Source organism: Microtus ochrogaster (genome assembly GCF_000317375.1).
Source record: "Microtus ochrogaster isolate Prairie Vole_2 chromosome 6 unlocalized genomic scaffold, MicOch1.0 chr6_random_2, whole genome shotgun sequence".
Taxonomy (NCBI): Eukaryota; Metazoa; Chordata; class Mammalia; order Rodentia; family Cricetidae; genus Microtus; species Microtus ochrogaster.
The window spans coordinates 9,546,170-9,570,475 of NW_004949095.1; the positions used below are offsets into that span (position 1 = coordinate 9,546,170).

At 36.8% G+C, this 24,306-nt stretch overlaps 1 protein-coding gene and 1 non-coding gene across 3 annotated transcripts in view; both read right to left on the minus strand.

Moving 5' to 3' along the window:
• Positions 1–24,306, minus strand: part of Rabgap1l (RAB GTPase activating protein 1 like) — a 657,680-nt gene that overhangs the window by 209,374 nt on the left and 424,000 nt on the right. The gene's annotated exons all lie outside the window — the stretch shown is intronic.
• Positions 19,416–19,576, minus strand: LOC113457948. The gene has a single exon (XR_003378412.1). It is a non-coding gene; the product is annotated as a U1 spliceosomal RNA (small nuclear RNA).

Genomic DNA, 24,306 nt, shown 5'->3' on the forward strand with positions numbered 1-24,306 from the left:
AAAAAGGACAGAGAAAAATATGCCTTCACAGTGCCTACTTATTAATAATTCTCAGCCTACTAGGAGATATCAAAAACCATCCACCCACAGGGAATGCTCAATAACCCCACTCTGTGCCAATACTTTGTAAGTCAGCCATTGGAAATAATATGTAAGCAATTTCCCAAGTCTATAATTTACCATTACATGGATGACATTTTATTATCTGATTCAAATACAGATACTTGAGAAAGAATGTTTGAAGAAGTAAAGAAAGTTTTACCAAAATGGGGATTACAAATTGCTCATGAAAAAAATACAGAGGAGATTCTGTCAATCACCTCTGTATAAATAGACTTACAGAAAATTAGAACACAAAAGGCACAAATTAGGAGAGAATGATTGCAAACTCTGAATGACTTTCAAAGACTATTAGGAAACATTTCCAGTCTATAACCAGCTGTTGGGATAACACCTGATCTAATAGTTCATTTAAACAAAACCTTAGATGGTGACAAAGACTTAAATAGCCCCAGAGAATTAACAGCTGAAGCAGAAAAGGAATTGATTTTTGTTGAAGAAAAAATTACAGGAGGCACTTATGTGTGCCAAATTTTAATTGCATTCTAGTCATATTGCCTTCTAAAATTTTCCCCATAGGAATTTTAATGCAAAGGGAAGATATTATCTTAGAATGGATATTTTTTCCACATAAACCAAGTAAAAAATTAAAAACTTATGTGGAATAAGTCTCTGAATTAATTATAAAAGAAACATTGAGACTTTATCAACTATCAGATATAGACCCAGAAGAGATTATAGTGCCTTTTACTTCTGATGAAATAAAAAAGTTATGGGAAGACAATGCACCTTGGCAAAGAGCTTGTGATAGTTTTTTAGGAGAGATTAATAGCAATTATCCCAAAAGTGATAGAATTAACCTTATAAAGAGAACTGCTTGGATCCTTCCCCACATTGTACAGGACACACCAATAACTGCAATCATAATTCTATACTGATGCAAATAAATCAGGAAAGGCTATTCAGGTTTTGAGTGGGAAGCTGTTTTAAGCTCAGAAAGGATGGTTCAATAATCACACATTTATAAGAAGTTTTGGCCATCATGGGTATACCTGCACAAATAAAGACAGATAATGGTCCAGCATATGTATCTAAGAAAATGAAACAGTTTTTTTGCTTATTATAATATAAAGCATATTACAAGTATACTACACACTCCTACAGGTCAGGCAGTTATAGAAAGATCAAATCAAATTATAAAGGGTATGTTAAATAAACAGAATGTGAAGGAAAATATCCCCCCAAATAGACTACATAATGCTTTATTAACCTTGAATTTTCTTAACATTAATGAGAAAAGGGCAACAGCAGCAGAGACATTAAATAATAAAAAAATCTTCTGAATTAAATCAGTTGGTGTATTTCAAGGATTTGTTAACCACACAACGGAAGTCAAGAGATGTGCTACATTGGGGAAGGGGTTTTGCTCTTGTTTCTACAGGAGAAGAAAAACTATGGATACCATCAAAATTAATAAAGATTCACTTTGAAAAAGAGCAATCTCTTGAGAAATGATAGCTCATCCACAATGGCAACAATCATACATGTGGTAAGAAAACCATTTAGGATTGGGGCAGGTTTCTGCTCTTTTCTTTACAGAAAAATACACAACATCAAAAATTCAAAACACCCTGAATGTTTGAATGCTGAAAGAAGGAAAAATAACTATCCAATAAGGAACATCAAAAAAAAAAAAAAAAAAAAAGGAATATGACTTGTAAGGGCAGGTGATAAAAAAACATAATACATTTAAATCTATGAATATGTATAGGTGGCTTTGGAGTTGGACAATGGCTCTGTCCTTCTCTAAATCCAAGCATGCTGTTAAAAGAAAAATTCAGAGTTTCTGTCTCATGTCAAGAGCTATCTGGTATGGGACAGAAAGAAGAAAGAATTTAGAAAAAAAATTCACTTCTCTTCATACCTTTTTTTGTCTCTATCATACCTTTCATTGAATATATATGACTGTATATGTCTATATAAATAATGTTTAAGTTTTCCACAATGAACAATAAATTTTCCTGCAGTTATTTTTGAAGTTTCCAGGAAGAAGATGGGGCCCACAACAACTCCACCTGGTTGATATGACGTCATGATGCTGATAGTGCATGATAAGACCTGATAAGACCTGTTTTGGGTACCAGCTGCTCAAGATGGTCCCAACTTGGTTAGATGGAATGGTGCACTTTTTTTTACAACTTTCTGGCTAGAACTCCAAATAGGAACCTCAGAAAAACCTTACTGAATACTTACAGACTATTTGCAATTATACCAGACAGTAATCTTGGAACTTAACCATCATTTTACTTTTACAGGATCCGATAGAAAGAACATCGCCCCCATGACAGCTGGAAGTAATTCTAGAAGACGAAGTCCCCTCTCCCAACAAAGTTTGTCCTCAGGATTAAGAACATCATTTAGGGGCTGATTATAATTGGTATAGGGTTGGGGTTGGGGGAGGAAATTATGTAGGATCAGGAATCTCTTTGAAAAAAAAAAAGAGGAAATTGGATGGGATAATAGATTAGTGTTAGCTTACTCACACTAATAATAATAGTGAGTAATAGAGTGAATACTTGTGAGCTATTATTTATAGGTAATTTACATTGGTATAGATTCTTGTATATTGATACAAGTTAAGTTATATTGAATATATTCCTATTTTTGTTCACAATATTTGTATACCTAGGCAAAGTTATTTTGTCATATTGTATGCATGCATGCTTCTACTTCTGCTTAAGACATTTTGTATATTGATACAGTTTTAGGATATATTTATCATATTGCAACATATATTTCTACCTCTGATTAAGATATGTATACATTTTGAGGACATTGTGCTCATTTGTTGCACTGTTTTTTATTGTATAATATCCTAATATTAAGTCTTAGTCTTTAAGTTATATAGGTATTAAAAATTATAGATCAATAGTCATCTATGTTTGTCATACTTTAGTTAGACTAATCAGGTTCTTTAGATACATGGAGACTGTATTCTGCATGAATAAGTAGTCTTCAACCACTTCAAAGAGCTGTAGAATATGGCATTTAAATAACTTAGGGTTCTGCTGACACTGATACAATTGATCCAGGCAGCATAGATCTATTCCTGAGAGAATGTTGAACACTGAAGACACTCCACTTGGAGCTTGTTTTCTTCTTGGCAAAACTGGTCTTTGGGCAAGGAACTGCCCATGTATCAACCACTGACAAAATGCATGAAGTCCTGGACAGGACAAGCAAGATACAAGAAAAAAGACTGTCAAATCTTGCCAAGACAGGGTAAGACAGTTTTGAAAAATTTCCTGCCTCTAAAAAATGGTCTGTCAGTTACTCTAGACCTTAGCCAAAGTTGGTTGCTCCAATGTTACAAATGAGACTACTTCCTTCCCTCCCTTAACATATATATTTAACATAGACCTGGCTAGCCTGAACCCACTTAGAATGATTCACCCACCTCTGCCTCCCAAATACTGGGTCTATAAGTGTGTTCTACCACACTTGACTAAAATCTGATTCATAAATAATTATGTTTTTGAAATAATATAAAAATGATATTCACAGAAAACAAACTTTTGCTAAAGTAACATTTTGTGAAAGGAGAGGACTGGTTTAGGCATATGACAAGGATTATCCCATCTGATCCTTGTAATGACCCTGCTTTTCTAGCTCTTGTTGTCTTTAATTTTTTAAATATTTATTTTATTTTATGTAAATGTTTGTTTTGCTTGCATGTATGTCTGTACATCATATGTGCACCAAAAAGGACATCAAACCTCCTGGGCGGGCAGTTACAGATGTTTGTGAACGCTGGATAATGTGAAAGCTGGGTATTGAACCCAGGTCCTCTGGAAGAGCAGTCAGGGCTCTTCACTGCAGCCATCTCTCTAGTCTATGACCCATGTTTTCTTACACAAAAGGAATGAGAGGAGCTGAAAACCAGGTGACTTGCAGGAGGCTGTGGCTGTTGAGAAGCAACTTGAAGAAAAAGTGCCTGTGTAGTCACAAAAACAAACCAAGGATAAGTTAACCAAACACCAGCAGACATGTGTTGGCTAATTACTTACTCTGTGCTGAGGACTGCTACTCCAAAAAGTAAGTTAGGATGAGCAAGTAAACAAAACTATAACAGAATAGGAATAAAAGATATTATCAGATTTTTAAAATGATTTTATATAATAGAGACGTAAATAAGACACAGCCCACAATGTTTCAAATTGGTTTTCCTTTGATTTTAATTTTTAAGAATTTATTAAGCTGGGGGGTGTGGCACATATCTTTAATCCCAGAACTCTAAAGGCAGAGGCAAATAGATCTTCAAGAATTCAAGATCAGTCTGATCTACAGAGCAAATTCCAGGACACCTAGAGCTACACAGAGAAACCCTGTCTCAAAAAACAAAACAAAAGAAGTTACTTATTTTGGGTATATGTGTGTAGGTGCTCATGTGGCCATGGAAATAGTCAGGATAGGCAGTGGGAGTCAGTTCTCTCTTTCTTCTACCATTTGGGTCCCTGGGTTCTCCCTTAGATCATCAGGTTTGACAGCAGACACCTTTAGCTAATGAGCCATCTTGCCAGCCACACTTCTGCCTGTTCTATTTAATCTATTTTTGCATTTTTCATAGATATCACATATGTATCCTATATAGTAGTTCAAAATCTACTTTCCACAATCAGCAGATGGCACTACTCATCAGTGGAGAAATGAGGAAATGTGATGAAAGCCAAGCAGTCAGAGTATGTATTTTTTAGAAGATGACTCGGTTTTCAAAAAACACACATCTTCTTCTTCATACACAATTAGAAACTGTAATGTGAACATACTGTCATATTAAAATTAATTTGTTTATCTTGTGCAAAAAGAGATAGCTTTATAATAACAACAGATAATTTAAAAGCTCTCTTCTTGGTAATTCTCTAAAAATGAAATCATATGTTACTTTTGACTCAGCATTGATGAGCAGATTACATAAGGAGACAAGAGACAGCCAATAATTTCCCCTTAACTGGAAAATCCTAGTGAAAACCCATCTATAAGTAAAACTTTTCAATAGAGGTATTAAAAAGTTCTAACAAAACACAGTCTGGCAAAAATTAATAGAAGAATAAATATTTAAGCAGAAATCTCAAACAACTTAATCATTGCAAAACTACAACTTAATCATAAAACAATTGGAATGTGATAAAAAATCAACCATCAAACAAAGATGCCAATCACCAAAGATAATTCATGGTACTGTCCACTACAGCTCATGAGGAATTACGTTTTTATTGTCACCTCACTGTAACTCCTTGATTCAGAAGCTCCCTTAAACTATCACAGGAACCTAAAAGCAGGCTAAATCAAACACTGTAGAGTGTGAGCTGCTCTGCATGGCCTAGCAAGTCAGTAGACACTGTCAGAGCCTATTTCATTTCTGAAACCATGAAGTGCTGCACCATCTTCCTTCCAAAACACAAAGGGCCATCATACATTCAACTTCTAGAAAAGTTATAAATTAAAACATCTGGGGTTAAAATGAAAATTAAAAGTAATGGGGGCAATTATACATTTTGACTTTATTGAATTTTAGCTCTAAACTCTACTAAACCCTTCTTCCCAAATGGAAAACTTGTTGGAAATAAAAAGCAGAAACAGTGTTTCAGAAAACAAGTAACAACAATAAGCAGGTCTCACTAAAATTTTCTCTGCAATATTCCAAGCTGTTATACATGGAAAGTTTTGGGACATATCAATTACCACTGTCCTATACAAGTATGCTTTTCTAGGTAAACTCAGCAAAGAAAGGGTGTCATGTAACCCAGGTTGGTCTGAAACTTGTTATGTAGCTAAAGCTGGAATTGGAGTACTGATCTTGCCTCTGCCTTCCAGGTGCTGGAATTAGAGGTGTGCACCGCCATGACCAGGTGGAAATATACTAGCTCTTCCTCATGTTCATACACTGATGTCAATCTCTATTTCATCTTTTCCCTAGTACTGAACCCCATTATATATAGTGTAAAGTCCCCAGTGTCAAGCTGTTTCCAAGCAACACTAGATTATCCATCCACCCATGCAAAGACCTAGAAAGAAAGTATTTTTCTTCCTCTTTCAATATCTAAAATTCTGAGAATTTGATATATGAGTACTGTATTTACATCATTTCCACCCCTTCTCACATTCAACCCCTCCTATGATCCCTAATCTCTCACAAGTTTATGACGTGTCATAACTCCTATCTTTTTTTTCAGGCATTCAGTCATTACTCTAATTCCTATGCAGTATGTCATTTATATAACTACCATGTTCATTTTATTATCCTCCATGTTCATTTTCAATTAAAGACTCAGTTAACTTACTTCATTAAACACAACTACAAATCTATTTTTTAATTAATTAATTAATTAATTAAAGATTTCTGTCTCTTCCCCGCCACCGCCTCCCATTTCCCTCCCCCTCCCCCAATCAAGTCCCCCTCCCTCATCAGCCCAAAGAGCAATCAGGGTTCCCTGACCTGTAGGAAGCCCAAGGACCACCCACCTCCATCCAGGTCTAGTAAGGTGAGCATCCAAACTGCCTAGGCTCCCCCAAAGCCAGTACGTGCAGTAGGATCAAAAACCCATTGCCATTGTTCTTGAGTTCTCAGTAGTCCTCACTGTCCGCTATGTTCAGCAAGTCCGGTTTTATCCCAGGCTTTTTCAGACCCAGGCCAGCTGGCCTTGGTGTGTTTCCGATAGAACATCCCCATTGTCTCAGTGTGTGGGTGGCTGATACAAATCTATTTTTTAAGCTTTAAGTTTTCATCTGCAATTACCCAAATCCAGCTAACCACCACCATCAGCTCTTCCCAAGCAGTAGTGTCTCTCTGGGATCATTATCCCATTAATTGCACTCACTATAGCCACATTCATCTCAGAACCATTAAAACCACACCTTGCAATTACTTGGACATTTAAGATCTTTCATGGAGGAGGGGGGATGGGCAATGAGTTGGCTCAGTGGGTAAAAGTGCTTGGTATGCAAGCTTCGTAATCTGAATTTGATACTCAGAACCCACATGAAAGTGGAAGGAAAAACAGACTCCTGTAAATTGTTCTGACCACCACACATGTCCCTTATATGTGCCTATACCTTCACACATGCATAATACACAGAGAGAGAGACAGAGACAGGAATTTTAAAAGATTTTCAATGAAGTTGGAATGAACCCCATAGATTCAGGGAAGCCATCAAAGTATTGCAGTTTGGTTCCGACTTACCTCTGGCCTACTGATCTCTGTGTTCTAAAGTTCCTACTTTAAGAGACTTTTACCCAAGAATTTCTATGTGCACCTCCACCTCTCATCAGTGGAATTTCTGCTACTCATCTCTCAGATCTCAGTTCCAATTGCTGGTAATGAGGATGAGGGAGAACTGACAGGCTAAACAACTTAGCTACCACCCAGGTCCAGATCCCAATATCCACTTCATCTATAAACTGTTGGAGCTCATGGAGGGGCTGTTCGTGCAGATGCAAAACTATAGGATCTCCACCACATAGGGCAAAACCAGGAGATCCAAGAGGAGTCCCAATGAGGATCTAGTATTGATAGTGTAACAGAAGCCAGAGGCCTTGAACCAAATTAATGACTCACTACAATGAACATTTGCAAGGAAAGATGTAAGTACTAAAGGAAAAAAAGGAAGGAAGGAAGGAAGGAAGGAAGGAAGGAAGGAAGGAAGGAAGGAAGGAAGGAAGGTTGGAAGGACAAGTGTTTGAAATGAAAGATACATCAATTACCCTGACCAGATCACTATACATTGTATACATGTACTGAAATGGCAGACTGTACTCCATAAATATGTATAATTATTAAGTAAAAATAACATTCTTGAACTTCTAAGCTAAAATAAGTTTCATTATTATAAAAATCTTAGGTAATTTGATCTTTTCCTTCATAGCACTCTCTTTAATATCATAATACATATTTTTGCATTTATTGTCTATATTTATTAGTCAGCTTGTACCATGGATATAAGAATACTGTCTATTCTATTAGCCACAGTATCTCTTGGGATTAACTCAATATCAGCATATATTGTATCCAATATTAATTTAATTATTTGATAAATAAATGAGATGAAATTTTTTAAATTAGCATTTCTGGTACCCTAGATGCTGAATTAATGAACTATTGGGTATTTTCTGGAGACAAAGACCAAGTCTTATTTCAAGCTATTCTGGGCTACCCTGGTGTCCTCCTCCCTGTTGTGAGTCTTATTTAGTCTGTCTCATATTGGTGTCCCAAATTAAATAGTCATCAGTTTTCACTCCTTTCAATGTCCTTAAACCTTCAAAGATTTTAATATGGAGATTTGGCAACATAACCTTCGTAAGTCAAGTTATCATGATGAATATAATACAGAAAAATGTTTTCTATGAGTTATTTTCACCAAGTTTAAGAAACCACTTCGGAGAACTGGCCAGAAAATCTAGCCCGCAAATTCTGCATATATTACATAATATGTTTCTTCCCCCACAATTCTGCAGAAATAAACTACTGCTAGACAATTCAGTATTATATAACATACCTTTGAATGTACACTTAATACAGAAGATAAAGGAAATAACTGCTATTGATGGAGAGATGGCTCCACAGGTAAAGGCACTTGCCTGATGACCTGAGTTCAAGCATCAGATCCATACAGTGGAAGGAGAGAATACCTAAGTGTAAAATCTTTTAAGCTTGGTTATCTATTTTGTTGTCAACAAAGAAAATAAAGTAAAAGGGAATGAAAGTCATACAAAGTAAGAGAAAATGGTATCAATCATGCAGAACTTACTAAGTATCAAACTGTATTACTCTTTAAAAAATTGACATTCATTAATTCACTTGTGTTTTTGGAAGGGAGGGGTGAGCCATGAGAGAAGGTCAAAGGACAATTTGCATTAAGTAGATAGATTCTCTCCTACCATGTGGATCCTGAGGATCAACCTCTGGTCATCAGGCTTGGCAGCAAATGCCTTTACCAACTTAGTATCTCATCACTGGCCCTACTTCTTTTTAAGATGGCATTTGTGAAGCAAGCAAGGTATGGCAGCTCACTCCTGTAATCTTCGCAACTTGGTACACAGAAACTTGAGTACCACTGCAAGTTCAAGTCCAGTCAGCTCAGGGGAAACTACCCCAAAGAAAGATATCTGAAATTAGTGATTTTTAAAAATTGTGTTAATTTGAAAAAAGAGCAGTTATTGACTTTAAAAGGAGATGTTTTAATTAATATTAATAGGACACAATTAAAGATTACAAACTATTTTTAACTCAATGGAAGTAAACATTTGAATAAGCCCCCAAATATTTTGTAATGCGAAAATGCAGACTCACCTTCCCTGGGGTTAGAAACTGCTAACTCTAAAAGGTTTCCACTTGTCTAAATCCTCATGCCTGTTTTTAATCACAATTGGTCCTGCAATGGTGTGAAACAAATCAGATCCAGATACAATTGCTGAGGAAGTTCTGCTGTTAAAATGTGTGTCTGTTCTCTGTCAACTTGGCTTTGTTGATATGCTCATGGTAACATCTGACCAAAAGAAGCCTTGCAAATAAGTCAGCACAGCACGATTTTTACCCTAGAATCAACACTAAAAATGCTGCAACCAAAGAAACACTGATAGATATTCCTATAAAATTTCTATTTCTCTGAATTCATTACCTTCGACTATTATCTTAATTCTTAGAACCTAACACACTAGTGAACTCAAAGAATTGAAAGGTGTACAGTTTTTTGCCTCTCCTCCACCTGCATAGCTTAGCCATTACTCTGCTTCTCCATCTTGCTCTTCACTTTCCTCCACAGAGAAGACCATACCCATATAACTCAGTAACTCCCGTGTGGAACAGAACATTTTACCCCAATTATCCTCGGCAATGGTTGCATTTGACAGAAATTATATTAAAGCACAGATTCATTAATTCAAATTCAGTTCAATAGTTCAGTATATGCCAATTCATATTTCTTCAAATATGAGTAATTGAACAAATGGGGGTTTTATGAAATGGGTACTCTGGGACTGCATTTTGAAAGAATCTTTCACATCAGACAAGTTTCTTGAGAAACTAGGAAGCAATCTCAGAGCCCAGGGAACTCACACATACTAGGCAGGTCCTCTATCCACTACCCTATATATTTCCAGCTTTCTTGTTTCTTCTTTCCTTTACTATCATGATGGATGTCTTTAAAAAAAATTGTGTATGGGTGTTTTGCCTGCATGAATATCTGTGCACCATGTGCTTGTCTTGTGCCCACAGAGGCCAGAAGAGGTGTCAGATGGCTAGGAACTGGAGTTATAGACGGTTGTGAATTGTCATGCTGGTGCTGGGATTGAACCCAGGTCCTCTGGAAGAGCAACAAGTGCTCTTAGCTGCTAGGCCATCTTCCCAGCCACTATGGATATTTTATAAAATAATTCTTTAGCTCACCCATAGTTATTAAGATTTACAATAGAGTTATCTTTTACATTTACATCTCTGCTCACTCTGTTTTGAATTCATTTGTATATATACTGTGAGGTACAGGTGTAATTTTACTCTGTTAAATGCCAGTATCCAGTTATCCAATAATATTTCTTTGGGACTAATATTTCATTATTTAATTGCCATGGCACCTTGGTTTAAAATCAACTGTGCTCAACTACATGCTCTTTATAATATCTTAGTTCCTCAATTCAGTAATATATAGTTATATATCTTAGCTATTAGCTCACATGTTGTTGCTTATTATTTTCCTTATCTTTTTTTTTATTTTTTGTTCCTGAGATAGGATCTTTCTATATAGCCCAGGTTAGTCTCAAATTAGTGGTGGGTCATCTTGCCTCAGTTCCCAGTATTGGATTATAGGCATGTGCTGCCACATCTGACTATCTCATAGTTTTTATTTTTGTAGCTTTCTAGTAAGTTTTGAGATTGCTCCCTGCCCCCAAATTATTCTGATGAAAACTGTCTATGGACTATGCTTGGAGAAATGCCATCTGATGCTTTCAAGTGTAATTAAGCTCTTCCAGCAGAGTCTTTGTTTCTGCAATCAGAAATGTGGCTTTTGCAATACTTCCAAACACAAACATGGCAATTTATCATGATTAAGTCACTCTCATCATTTCCAAATCTCCCTCCACAAAATTATATGTCCTTTTTCTCTCTAAGTCAAAGGCCACACTCTGCAGGCTTCAGCCAAATTTGGACTGATGATGTATTCTCTTTGGCCAAATAATGTGAGCTTGAACTATAGTTCCAGGTGTTCTGCATTATTTGGTACCTAGCCTATTTTATTCTCTTTTGTGTATTTGAATTGGTCATGTCTGATCTAAAATCATCAGCGTAGTACCATTAAAGAAAAATGGAAAAGAGTGCTGATTTCTTGTTTTGTTGTAAGCAAGTACCAATTATTCCAAAGTTGTTATAAAAATGATAAAGTTCAAAGACCCTTCCTGAAATTAAGAATATTTAATGAATGTGTACTGACGTGGTGAATTCCAAAGCTTACAAGATTAGAGTAAATGGGTGACATTCCAGTTGGTTCAAAGTATTATCTGGTATTAAATCTACTAGAAATTTCAAAGTTAAAGATAATTAATACAGTAGGTAAAAGTTTATTGGTAAACTTCAGATAAAATTCTGAATTGTCTTTATCAAAGATATTTAAAAGTGGTTTGCATATCTTAGAGAAAAATACATAGTTAAAAATTATGCTAAACATGACATTAAAAGTTACTTTAAACACTTGCATGAAGAAAGCTTCAGAGATTCAATGTCACTATGAAGAAGGTGGGGCCCCTGCCTGAGGGATCTGTCAGCAGTCCACTGTTTTGGCTATGGTCACTTTCAGTATGGCTCTTTCTTTCGCTATTACTACACCCCGCAGAGTATTTCAGGAGACTGCTCTGCATCTCCACTGTCCTCCCACTAAACCTGATCTACCTAAAGGAATGTTTGATTCTCAGTAGAAGAGTGTATACAGATATAAGTTACCAAGGGTCTCAAAAATGAATGAGGTAATTAGATATTAAAAGCAGAGAGATATCAACTATAACATCAGATAAATCAGGACAGATCCTCCCTCCACCCCATCAATCTGTTACTGGAGAATTCAAGTTCCTCCTTCTCCTTTTAGGACTAAACTCTCCCTAACCAGAATAAAAGAAGTCTTTACAAAATAGCTTCAAGCAGAAATCCTTAAAACAGAGCTGTCACCTTGGCAACTAAGAATGTCTTTTTGACATGTACAGGGCATATCCTAAGAGCAATGCAAAAGGTTTTCTTTCATCTTCTTCATTCCAGTCAGTGTTGAAACACTTTCTAGTATATTAGGTCAAACTAAATAACTGAAAAACAGGCAGAAAGCTTCAGAAAAGGAAGACCAAAGAAGAAAGAACTAAAAAGGAAAAAGATACTTGTTGAGTAGAATCTAGTGTTGCCCAAGAGCAACATGTAGAGAAGTCCCATCCCAGAGGGGTTCCCTGCAGACCCTAATGTGTAAGTGGAGCTCAGAGAACATAGTCATTCTCTCCATTTTAAAGACTCAATTGTATGACAAATCAACTAGGATTGGGACAATGCTGGAACTTTTAGGCTTGAACTGTATTTGACATTAAGATATTTCAAAAACAGCATTTCTAAACTTTCTGTGTAATTCACTTCCAGACATAAACACAAAGAAACAATGATTAAGAGGGGGTGGGGAAAGATATGGAGAAAGGGTTAGCACATCCCTGGAGAGGTAAGCAGGCAGAGTAGCATGAGGTACTAAGGGTTGTTTTTCAGAGCCCTGAAAACTTAAGTGTGTTCACTTAAATATGTTCAATAAATAATAGTTTCAGCTCATCATAATTTATCTAATTTTCAAGTTGAAAACTGTTGGATAAAATGTATTTTGATTCTATTTTGTAAGAAAAGAAAGGGTTCAAAAATTACAGCTTTAAATACTATCAGGGTTCTCCTGTTCATCTTTTCATAGAGGGTTTTGTTACGACTAATAAACAATGTCTTAAGAAGATGTGAAGGGTAAAAGAGATTAGGAAGCTAGGCCTGGTGGCACAGTCCTATAATCCCCATTACTCAGAAGTCTGTTTCAAGGCCGACCTGAGCTAAAAAGTGAGCCAAGGCTAGCCTGGGTCAGTTAGCAACACCCTAACTTAGCTCAGTGGTAGCATGCTTGTTTAACATGTTCAAGATCAGGCTCACTCCCTAGCCTCTTCATTCATAAATGATCTGTACATTAAAAGGCACTAATTTTCTTTGTATTAGACCTGGATGGAGGTGGGCGGTCCTTGGACTTCCCACAGGTCAGGGAACCCTGATTGCTCTTTGAGCTGATGAGGGAGGGGGACTTGATCAGGGGAGGGGGAGGGAAATGGGAGGCGGTGGCGGGGAGGAGGCAGAAATACTTAATAAATAAATAAATTTTAAAAAAATAAAAAAAGAAAAGAAAAAAATCTTATGAACAAAATAGAAAGTTGTGTGCTTGTTAATAAGCAAATCAAAATCCCTGTCTAAAGTAGTATGTACCTACTTCACTGGGATAAGAGAAGAACAACTAGACATACTTTAAGTAATTGCACTTCTAAATGCTTTAAGTGTCTTACATAAGAAACAATTAGGTATCTTAAGAATCAACAACCAGATTATGGTACATCCCAAACTCCAGTTCTTAGGTCAAGGAAACAATGTAAAAACAAAAAGTTGTTTTATTCAATTATGTAAGAATTTTACTGCATTAGTCTTCAGAAATGAAGAGCAAAATGGGTTACACTACTAGAACATGGAAAAGAGTAAAATGTCAAGTGGACATCCAAAACATCAGAGCTTTTGAATGCTCTGGTGAGACAACCTAAAAAAATAGGAGGCCAGAAGGTCTTATTATGCCTCTTCTGCCCAGTACAATGGCAACCTTAGTATAAAGCAACTGGATAACTGACAGCATGTTAGTATGTACTCACAGCTATAATTAAGAGACCCTGGACAACAGAAAAGAACAAACCTTCATTTGGTTAAAATGTCAAACAATGCAGCCCCAAAAGTGATTTATCAAGGTGAAGTTCTGTCAGAGCAGTGAGACACACCTGTGATATGAGATTAATAGCACTGCAGTGAGACAGCATTGAACAGTGAATTGAAAAGATCTCAACATTAACAGGAGAGTAAATGATTTATTTTAATAACTTATTTACTTTTGTCTTAAGAAAGAAAAAGAACATATTTATTTTCTGTGGGCCTGAAGGACAAGAATAATCAGAATTTCTTTAAAAATTTATAAGTGCAAAAATCTATTTCTAAATTGGCCAAATATATGAGATGTATAAAGTAATACTGTGGGTGGATTGGAACAAGGTATATAGTTTTTAGTAGGGTGTGACGTCCACAAACACTCCAATAAAACCCTCCTGCTAACATACTGTTGTTCTTCAAAACTTAAAAAGAAGAGTCCAGAAATTTATCAGCTAAACTTGGCTATGTATGAAACAGAACAATAAATGCAAGCAGCTTCTCTCACACACAGCCTCATTTAGGAATATACCTTCAGTTACAACTATATGAGACAATATAATTAATCTATAAATAAGGGGATATTGTACTAAAATAACTGAGTGGAAGTCCAGAAAGAACTAGTTAAAAAGTATCTTTACAACCCAACTTCCTGAGAATGGGAAGTACTCAAATACTACACACAGCTTGGCGGGTAGTCATTAAAATGAGCAATATAGGTCAAACAGGAATGATGTCTTTAAAAAAAGTGTTGAAAGCATCTTTAACAAATGGTACTGGCATAACTGGATATCAACACGTAGAAGAAGGAAAATAGATCCATATCTATCACCATGCAGAAAACTCAAGTGCAAATGAATTAAAGACCTCAATATAAATCCAACCACACTGAACCTGATAGAAGAGAAAGTGGGAAGTAGTCTGCAACACATGGGCACCGGAGACCACTTCCTTCGTATAACCCCAGTAGCACAGACAGTAAGAGCAACAATGAATAAATGGGTCCTCCTGAAACTGAGAAGCTTCCAAAATATATAAAGAACTCAAGAAACTAGACATTAAAACTCTAATTAACCCAATTAAAAAATGGGGTACTGAACTGAACAGAGAATTCTCAACAGAAGACATTCAAATGGCCAAAAGACACTTAAGGTCATGCTCAACCTCCTTAGCGATCAGGGAAATGCAAATCAAAACAACTTTGAGATACCATCTTACACCTGTCAGAATGGCTAAAATCAAAACCACCAATGATAGCCTATGCTGGAGAGGTTGTGGAGTAAGGGGAACACTCATCCATTGTTGGTGAGAATGCAAACTTGTGTAACCACTTTGGAAATCAGTGTGGCAGTTTTTCAGGAAACTGGGAGTCAACATACCTCAGGATCCAGCAATTTCACTCTTGGGAATATACCCAAGAGATGCCAAATCATACTACAAAAGCATTTGTTCAACTATGTTCATAGCAGCACTATTTGTAATAGCCAGAACCTAGAAACAACCTAGGTGCCACTCAATAGAGGAATGGATAAAGAAGGTGTGGCACATATACACTTTAGAGTTTTACTGAGCAGTAAAATACAATGACATCTTGAATTTTGCATGCAAATGAATGGAAATAGAAAACACTCTACTGAGTGAGATAACCCAGACCCAAAGAGGAATATGGTAAGTACTCACTCATAAGTGGATTCTAGCCATAAACAAAGGTCATTGAGCCTATATTTTATGATCCTAGAGAAGCTAAGTAAGAAGGTAAACCCAAAGAAAAACATATAGTTATCCTCCTGGATACTGGAAGGAGACAAGATTGCCAGGCAAAAATTGGAAATTTGGGGGTTGGGTGGGGGGAAGGGGAGAGGGGGAGAGAGAAGGGAGAAGGGAAAGTTTGGGGAGAGCTTGGGAGAATGGGATAATTGAGATGCATGAAGGGTGGATATGGGAGCAGGGAAGAAGATATCTTAACTAAGGGAGCTATTTTAGGGTTCGCTAGAGTCTTGGCTCTAGAGGGGTTCCCAGGTGTCCAAGGAGATGTCCCCAACAAGGTCCGTGGGCAACAGAGGAGAAGGTACCTGAACTGGCCTTCTCCCATAGACACATTGACGAATATCTTGCATATCACCATAGAACTTCATCTGGCGAGGGATGGAGATAGAGACAGAGACCCACATTGGAGCACGGGAATGAGCTCCCAAAGCCCAGATGAAGAGCAGAAAGAAGGAGGGAGAACATGAGCAAGGAAGTCAGGATTGCGAGGGGTGTGTCCACCCACTGAGACGGTGAGACTGATCTAATGGGAGCTCACCAAGGCCAGCTGGACTGGGTCTGAACAAGCATGTGATCAAACCAGACTCTATGAATGTGGCTGACAATGAGGGCAAACTGAGAAGCCAATGATAATGGCACTGGGTTTTTATTCTAATGCATGTACTGGCTTTTTGGGAGCCTAGTCTGTTTGGATACACACCTTTCTAGGATGGGGGGGGGGGCTCTTGGACTTCCCACAAGGCAGGGCATCCTGACTTCTCTTAGAACTGGAGAGGGAGGGAGAGGGGGCGTAGGGGGAGTGGGAGGGAAATGGGAGGATGAGAGGAGGTGGAAATTTTAAATAAATAAATAAATAAATAAATAAATAAATAACCATAAACGTAAAAAAAAGTGTGGAATGATTTAGAACAAAGTAAACAGTTTAAGGTTTGAACTTTAATTGTAAAGATTAAATCCTGCTTTGTAATTGTTCTACTCCCTATATAAAATATAATTTGTCTTTGAGATACAAGAGAATTTTATTTAATAAATAAGTTTATCAAATGCCACTTTCTAATGTAGTCAACACTAGGAATTCTACTTTATGAGCTATAGAAACACAAGAAATGGTTTCCTCTGTCAAATCCAAGATGTCTCTTCTCAGGAACTTTGCCTTTATATACAGATCCTGGTAGGAGGATTGAAGGCCATTTGACTTGCTCAGTTCAATTACCTACACATAGTACTGGACCACAGATGGGCAGTTTGCCTATGGTAACCCATATCTATAATTTACAACTACTAGTTGCTCCTCAACTTCTCTGAGCTAGGAGATTTTTACCCCAGCCTCTGGTTCCTGAGTCTCATTGATAAATAGAATGATAAAGATTTAGTTAAAAACAACATTTGGTGGCAGTAGCAGGAGGCAATACAGTGGGACACAAAAGACAAGTCACTGTCTGAGAATCAGGGCCAGTAACTGAGGAATAGCAATTATTGATGAAACAGCAGTAGACTCAGGTGCAGCTGCTGTGCCAGTGGAATAACATCATTTACTATTATACATCCAAATGGAACAGTGCAGGCATTTAGATTTAAATTTATTTATATTAATTTAGTTAAATAAATGTTCTTTAAGGCACCCGTTTTTCCATTTTGACTTGTAATTCCTGACCCCTTCTCTAATGTCAAAAGTAATGAAAGCAGAGGAAAGGAGTAAAGTTATCTGATTTGAGAACCATCGAGATCCTTAACTATGGGGAGGAGTTATGTGGTGTACAGTAACAGGATTACAATTATTTTTATAACACCCATCAATTGTACACATTAATGGGAGTCAGTATAATATTTCCACATATGTACATAGTGTATATCTAATCACCCTTCTTTATCCCTGCCTCCCACATACTCTGGTACCTTTCCCAGTCACTAGTAACTACTATTTTATGTGTAGGTCTCTTCTTTTTTTTTTTTTTAAGTTTTCACATGTGAAAGAACACATAGTACTTGTCTATGTCTGGCCTATTTGGTTAACATGATGAAGTCCAGTTCCAACCATTTTGCTGCAAATGGTAGGATTTCTTTACTTTTTATGGCAGAACAATACCTTGTTATGTGTACACTCTATTTCACTTTCCAATTTATTTTATGAGCATGTTGGGCTTCCCATATCTTTCTCTTATTTATTTAAATTTTTTTTAGCTTCACATAATAGCCTCAGTTCCCCTCTTTTCCCTTGTCCCATCCTTCCACAAGCACCCCCTCCCTGTCCCATCCACTCCTCAGAGGAGGTAAGGCCTCCCTTGGGGAGTCATCAAAATCTGTTATACTAAGTTGAGACAGGATCAATCCTCTACTCCCTGTATCAAGGCTGAGCAAGGTATCCCACCATTGGGAATGGGCTCCAAAAAGCCAGCTCATGCATTCAGGATAAATCCTAGTCCCACTGCAGGGACCACTCCAACAGATCAAGTCATAGAACTGTCATCCACATTCAGGATTCAGAGGTCCCATGAAGGATCCTCAGTTGTCAGTCCAGAGTCCATGAGCTCCTACTAGCTCAGGTCAGTTGTCTCTGTCATTTTCCCAATCATGATTTTGACTCCACCTTGCTCATATGATCCCTCCTACCTCTCTTCAACTAAGCTCCAGGAGCTCAGCCCAGTGCTTGGCTGTGAAGGTGATTTCATATCTTACCTACTATAAATATGCCTGTAATAAAAATGCACAATTAAGTATCTCTTTAGTGTGCTGATTTTATTCCATTGAATATATATCAAGGAGAATAGCTGAGCCATGTGGAAGCTCTACTTTTAGATTCTTAGAAAAGCTTCAAACTCTTCTTCACAGTGTCTTAGTGACTGTTCCATTGCTGACTAACTCATAAAAGAAAGCATTTTGGAGGGACTTGCTTACAGTTTTAAAGAGCTAGTCCACTATCATCATTAAAAGAGGCACATGAATTGATGGATCATAAAGGAAGAAATGCAATTGCAGATAAGAATATGGGAAAAGCCTGTGTCTTTATCCCTTAGAGTAATGCCAAAAGTGATACTCTCTCACTGTATTTAGAGGGAATATTATAAGAAGCAATGTTATGGAGGAAAGGAACTTGTATACATATGGGAAACAAACAGACATGGAACTAGGCAAGTATATGAGAGCTTTACATTCTGATCCATAGGCAGCAGGCAGCGAGAGATACAAACTGGGCCTAGAATGGGCATTAGAACTTCAAAGCACACCTCCTTCACCAAGGCCATACCTCCTAATCAATACAAACAATTCATCAACTGGGGACTAAGCATGCAAATATATATAAGCTTATGAGAGGTATTCTTGCTCAAACCACCACAATTACATCCTAACCAATGATGTATACAAGTTCCTTTCCTCCATACTCTAACATTGTTTCTTATAATATTCCCTCTAAATACAGTGAGAGAGTATCACTTTTGGCATTACTCTAAGGGATAAAAACACAGGCATGTTCCCATATACTTATCTGCAATTGCATTTCTTCCTTTATGATCTATCAATTCATGTGTCTCTTTTAATTGGAAAACTTGTTTTTTGGTAAATTGTTAAGATTTTCAGTTCATATACTTCGGGGTAGAATGCAAACGCAGTATCCACTATTATAAATTACACAGTCGGCATCTCCCACATTTGGGGAAATCACAGAAGTCAGCACATTCAGAGTGCAACAGTTAAGCCTTACCTAGGGAAAACCATTTTTGCCATCATGGTAAATCCTGCCATGTAAATACAGTTTTGGGGTTCTTTATAGCCATGGGATATTAATCTACTTCCAGATGATCTGTATGAATTCAGTATTTTTCCTATCCCTATATACTATTCTCTTCTTTTCTGTAGGTTGTCTCTTCTGTTTTCTGTACAAATAATTTTTAGATTAATATATAATATCAATTTTGGTTTCTTGGGCTTATCCAGACAATTGCTAACTAAATCAAAATCTTCAATGTTTTACTCACATTTTCTTATTATAACTTCAGGTATTATATTATGACTGTTTATCTATTTTGAGTTGAGTTTTGTACAGGGAAAGACACTATGGTTTCAGAACCATACTGAAATATGAAGTAAATACTGAAGAGGCTATCTTTTTTCAAATGTGTTTTTGGCACCTTTGTTAAGGGGCTGTAGTTGTAAGGCAAGTTCTTGGATTCTGGGTTTCATACTGTATTTGTATCGGTTTAAGTATCTGGTTCTGTGTTTCTGTTATTATGGTTCCTACAGTGGCTTGAAATCAGGTATTGTGGTCCCTACAGCTTTGTTCTTTTTATATTTTTTTTCCTTTTGAGATTACTTTTCTAGTTTTGGTAAGAAAATCTTGATACTTTGATGAAGGCTGAATTGTGTCTGTGAGTTTAATAATACTAAATTGTCTAACACTTGAACATGGGAGGCCTTTGCAGTTTTTGTTTTATAATTTTCATTGTAAAATTATGTTAGTTCTGTATTTAAATTTTTCTGCCTCTCAAAACTTCCAATGGTAAATAAAACTATAAGAAGCCTATACAGGTTTTACTGTTGTTGATTTATACAAAGCACTTATTTTCTATATTCTTATGCATACCAACAATTCTTTTTGTTTTGCTTTGTTTTATTATTTGTTTTTCAAGACAGGGTTTCTCTGTGTAACAGTCCTAAATGTTCTGGAACTAGCTCTTGTAGACCAGGCTTGCCTCGAACTCATGAAGCTCCACCTACCTCCTAAGTTCTGAGGTTAAAGGTTTATGCCACCACCACCCAGTCTAATACCAACAACTCTTGAGAGTTTTCAGAAACATGTATTCTTTCCAGAAGTCTTAACTGTCCTTAGATCATCTTATTCTGAAAAGGTTTTTTAGGGGTAGGAGTGTTGGGGCTAAAAGGGGACAATGTTATATAAGGAATCCATTCAATTATTATTAGAAAACTTCCTTGAAAGGGAAATTGCCCTTAGTCATTTTAATCCGATAATATAGAACTGTCATTTTCTCATCATTTTTATAATAAAGGAGGCACCAGAGACATACTCTAATTCAAACGGTCAATGATTTCCTTAAATTTTTTGAAATATCAAGTTACTATATAAAGCTGAATATATTTCATACTTTAAAATTGAACTATCTAGTAAGAGTCATCTTCAAACACCAGCTGTCAGTTATCTTGTCAAGACTAAGAAAAATGCTGCAGTTTTCCTTACTTCTTTTGGAAAGGTGAAGGGAAAGTGAAGGAAACAAAACATTGTAGAACTACTTAAATCATTAATAGGAAAAAAAAAAAGGTAAAAGGAAACTTCAATTAAGGCCACTGGCTAAAATTTTGCTTTTACCAAAAAATATCTCAATTAGGTGTGTTTGGGGGTGAGATTAATATGACTGGCTTATTTTAAAATGAGAAATAACTAAAAGGGCTAAATAGATGAGCAGAGCACAGAATAAGAGAAGTTTATAATAAATGGGATATTTTTTAATTTATTTATTTATTAAAGATTTCTGTCTCTTCCCCGCCACCGCCTCCCATTTCCCCCCTCCCCCAATTAAGTCCCCCTCCCTCGTCAGCCCGAAGAACAATCAGGGTTCGCTGCCCTGTGGGAAGTCCAAGGAACCCCCACCTCCATCCAGGTCTAGTAAGGTGAGCATCCAAACTGCCTAGGCTCCCACAAAGCCAGTACGTGCAGTAGGATCAGAAAGCTAAGTACTCTGTTACAATCTTACTTGACCTGAGAGATAGTCTTATTTTATAACTAAAGCTATAGAGGTTTATATGGGTTAACTAACATGAGCAAGGTATCCAGAAAGGATCAATATCTTAAGTCTAATATCTTAACTATTAGCTAATTTTATACTGTCTCTATGTTCCTTCTTTTATCTGTGAATTCTTTCAGAATTTTCCCAAACAGGGTAACTCTGCCATACAGGGACAAAAGTGATTCAGTCCTGGGATTGGTTTATATTTAATAGTGCTGTTGGCCAAAGGGATCCTATGGGAATCCCCAAATAACCCAGGCTGTTGCCAAGACTATAGGGTACTCTCCTCATTGCTGAAGACAACACCTATGTAATTCATTGAACACGTAGAAGTTGAGCCGATGCCTACATAGAGCCTTTACCCCTATGTTCTAATATCTTTGGTACAGGAAGTTACGCTGCTTTATACAAAAAAAGAAACATAAGGACCAAACCAGTCACAAACGCTTTGGTCTACAATACTGTCCTGCCTGCAAGATATGATAGGGCAACTGTGGCACTACACTTGTGGGAGCAACCAATCAATATCTGATTTAACTTAAGGCCCACTCCTTAAGATGGAACCCATAACCACTACTGCTTGGGTGACCAATAATCTGAGATTAGAATAGCCTAGGAACCTAGGGTAAAACCCAATACTACTATAATCAAAATGCAAAAACAAAAAACCCAGGATAACCAAAACAATCCTATACAATAAAGGAACTTTCCGGGGCATTACCATCCCTGACTTCAAACTCTATTACAGAGCTACAGTAATGAAAACAGCTTGGTATTGGCATAAAAACAGAGATGTCGACCAATGGAATCGAATCGAAGACCTGAATATTAACCCACAAACCTATGAACACCTGATTTTCAACAAAGGAGCTAAAAGTATACAATGGAAGAAAGAAAGCATCTTCAACAAATGGTGCTGGCATAACTGGATGTCAACCTGTAGAATGAAAATAGATCCATATCTATCACCATGTACAAAACTCAAGTCCAAATGGATTAAAGACCTCAATATAAATCCGACCACACTGAACCTGATAGAAGAGAAAGTGGGAAGTAGACTGCAACAAATACTATTATTCCAAAAAAAAAAAGCAATAAAATACCTCCTAATGACATTCTGTTAAACTCACTAATCAGTAAATTATTCAGTTTTCATCAGAGAATTCCCTCCTACAGCAGATGGGAACAAAAATAAAGAACCATAGCCAGACATTATGCATAAAGTGAGAATACCTGGAACACTCAGTGCTAAATGGGAGTTTCTATCAGGGAATCCTAAGGAAGAGGAGGTGGAAGGAACATAAGAGCCAGAGAGCATGGAGCACATCAAGAAACAAAGCTTTCTAAATTAACATGATCAAAGCAAGAATGAACTCAGAGAGACTGAAGCAATATGCACAGGGCCTGCATAGGTCAGCACCAGGTCCTATGTGTATATGGCTTCCAATTTAGTGTTTTTATGTTATTCCTGAGAGTGGGAATACGAGGGTCTCTTTTTCTTGTGCCCTTCTGTTTATTTTATTAAATTCTGATGTGTCAGTTTTTGTTTTTATCTTATCTTACCTTTATTGATTATTATCACTTAGAAGCCCATTTGTTTTCTAAGAAGAAACAGGGAGTCAATCTGTATTAAACTCTAATCAGGATATATTATGTGTGGCAAAAAAAAAAAAAATCTGTTTTCAAGACAATGGGGAAAGGTGTGCTTCAGCTTTTAGATCTAGCCCTGACTCCATCCCTATGGAATTTCAGAAGTCAAGTTAATCTCTTTGATCTCCAAATGAGTTTCATTTAGCGGCATTTTTGTGAATTATAACTTGGCCTAGGATTAGCTAACAAAAAGCACAATAAATCTCTTTCCCTTGGTTACAAGGAGTACTTAAACTGAATTAAACAACTCAAGAGGCAATGACTATAGTGGTTTAGAATGCATTTGGCAGTATCTACTCATATTTAGTGTACATACACTCAAACCAAGCAATTTCATTTCTGGGAAATATCCACAGAAGTGTGTGCCTATTCACCAAAAGGAAAATTCAGACCACCCACAGCGAATCTTTACACCCTTAATGTGGAAACAATTCTAAGGCTATCAACAATGGAACAGAAGAACGAATAAGTGGCAGTGTAGTTACAATGAGAAAGATAAACCATATCTAGATGGAAAAATGTAGATGAATCTTATAAACATGACAGGAATAAGAGAAATAATATAGGAAAATTATTGTGTGACTACAGAAGTACAGAAACAAGTAAAACAAATGTACACTGGATATCAGGACACACTTAGACGAGGTTTGAAAGCAAGTCTGAAATGCAGATGAGATGCTGTTTTGTGTTGACTACCTTATGTGAAAAATCATCAAGTATTCCTAATTAACATTCATTTTGTCATGCTAACAAAAAGCTATTTCAAAACATGCAGCATTATATTCTTGGTGGGTTAACAGCACAATATTTGCACTATAATATGTGTAGGTTTCCTATCTCAAAAACATACATTAATAAAGTGAGTTAAAATGATTTTCCTTTCAATTGCTGGCTAAAAGTTTAGAGATAGGGTATTCATTTTAGTATAAGAAGTATGTGTCATGGTGAGCTCACAATAGATCAGCCCCACTGTCTCAGTGGGTGGATGCACCCCTCGTGGTCCTGACTTCCTTGCTCAAAGCATGGGATAAAACAGGACTCTCTGAACATCGCGAACAATGAGGGCTGATGAGAAGCCAAGGACAATGGCA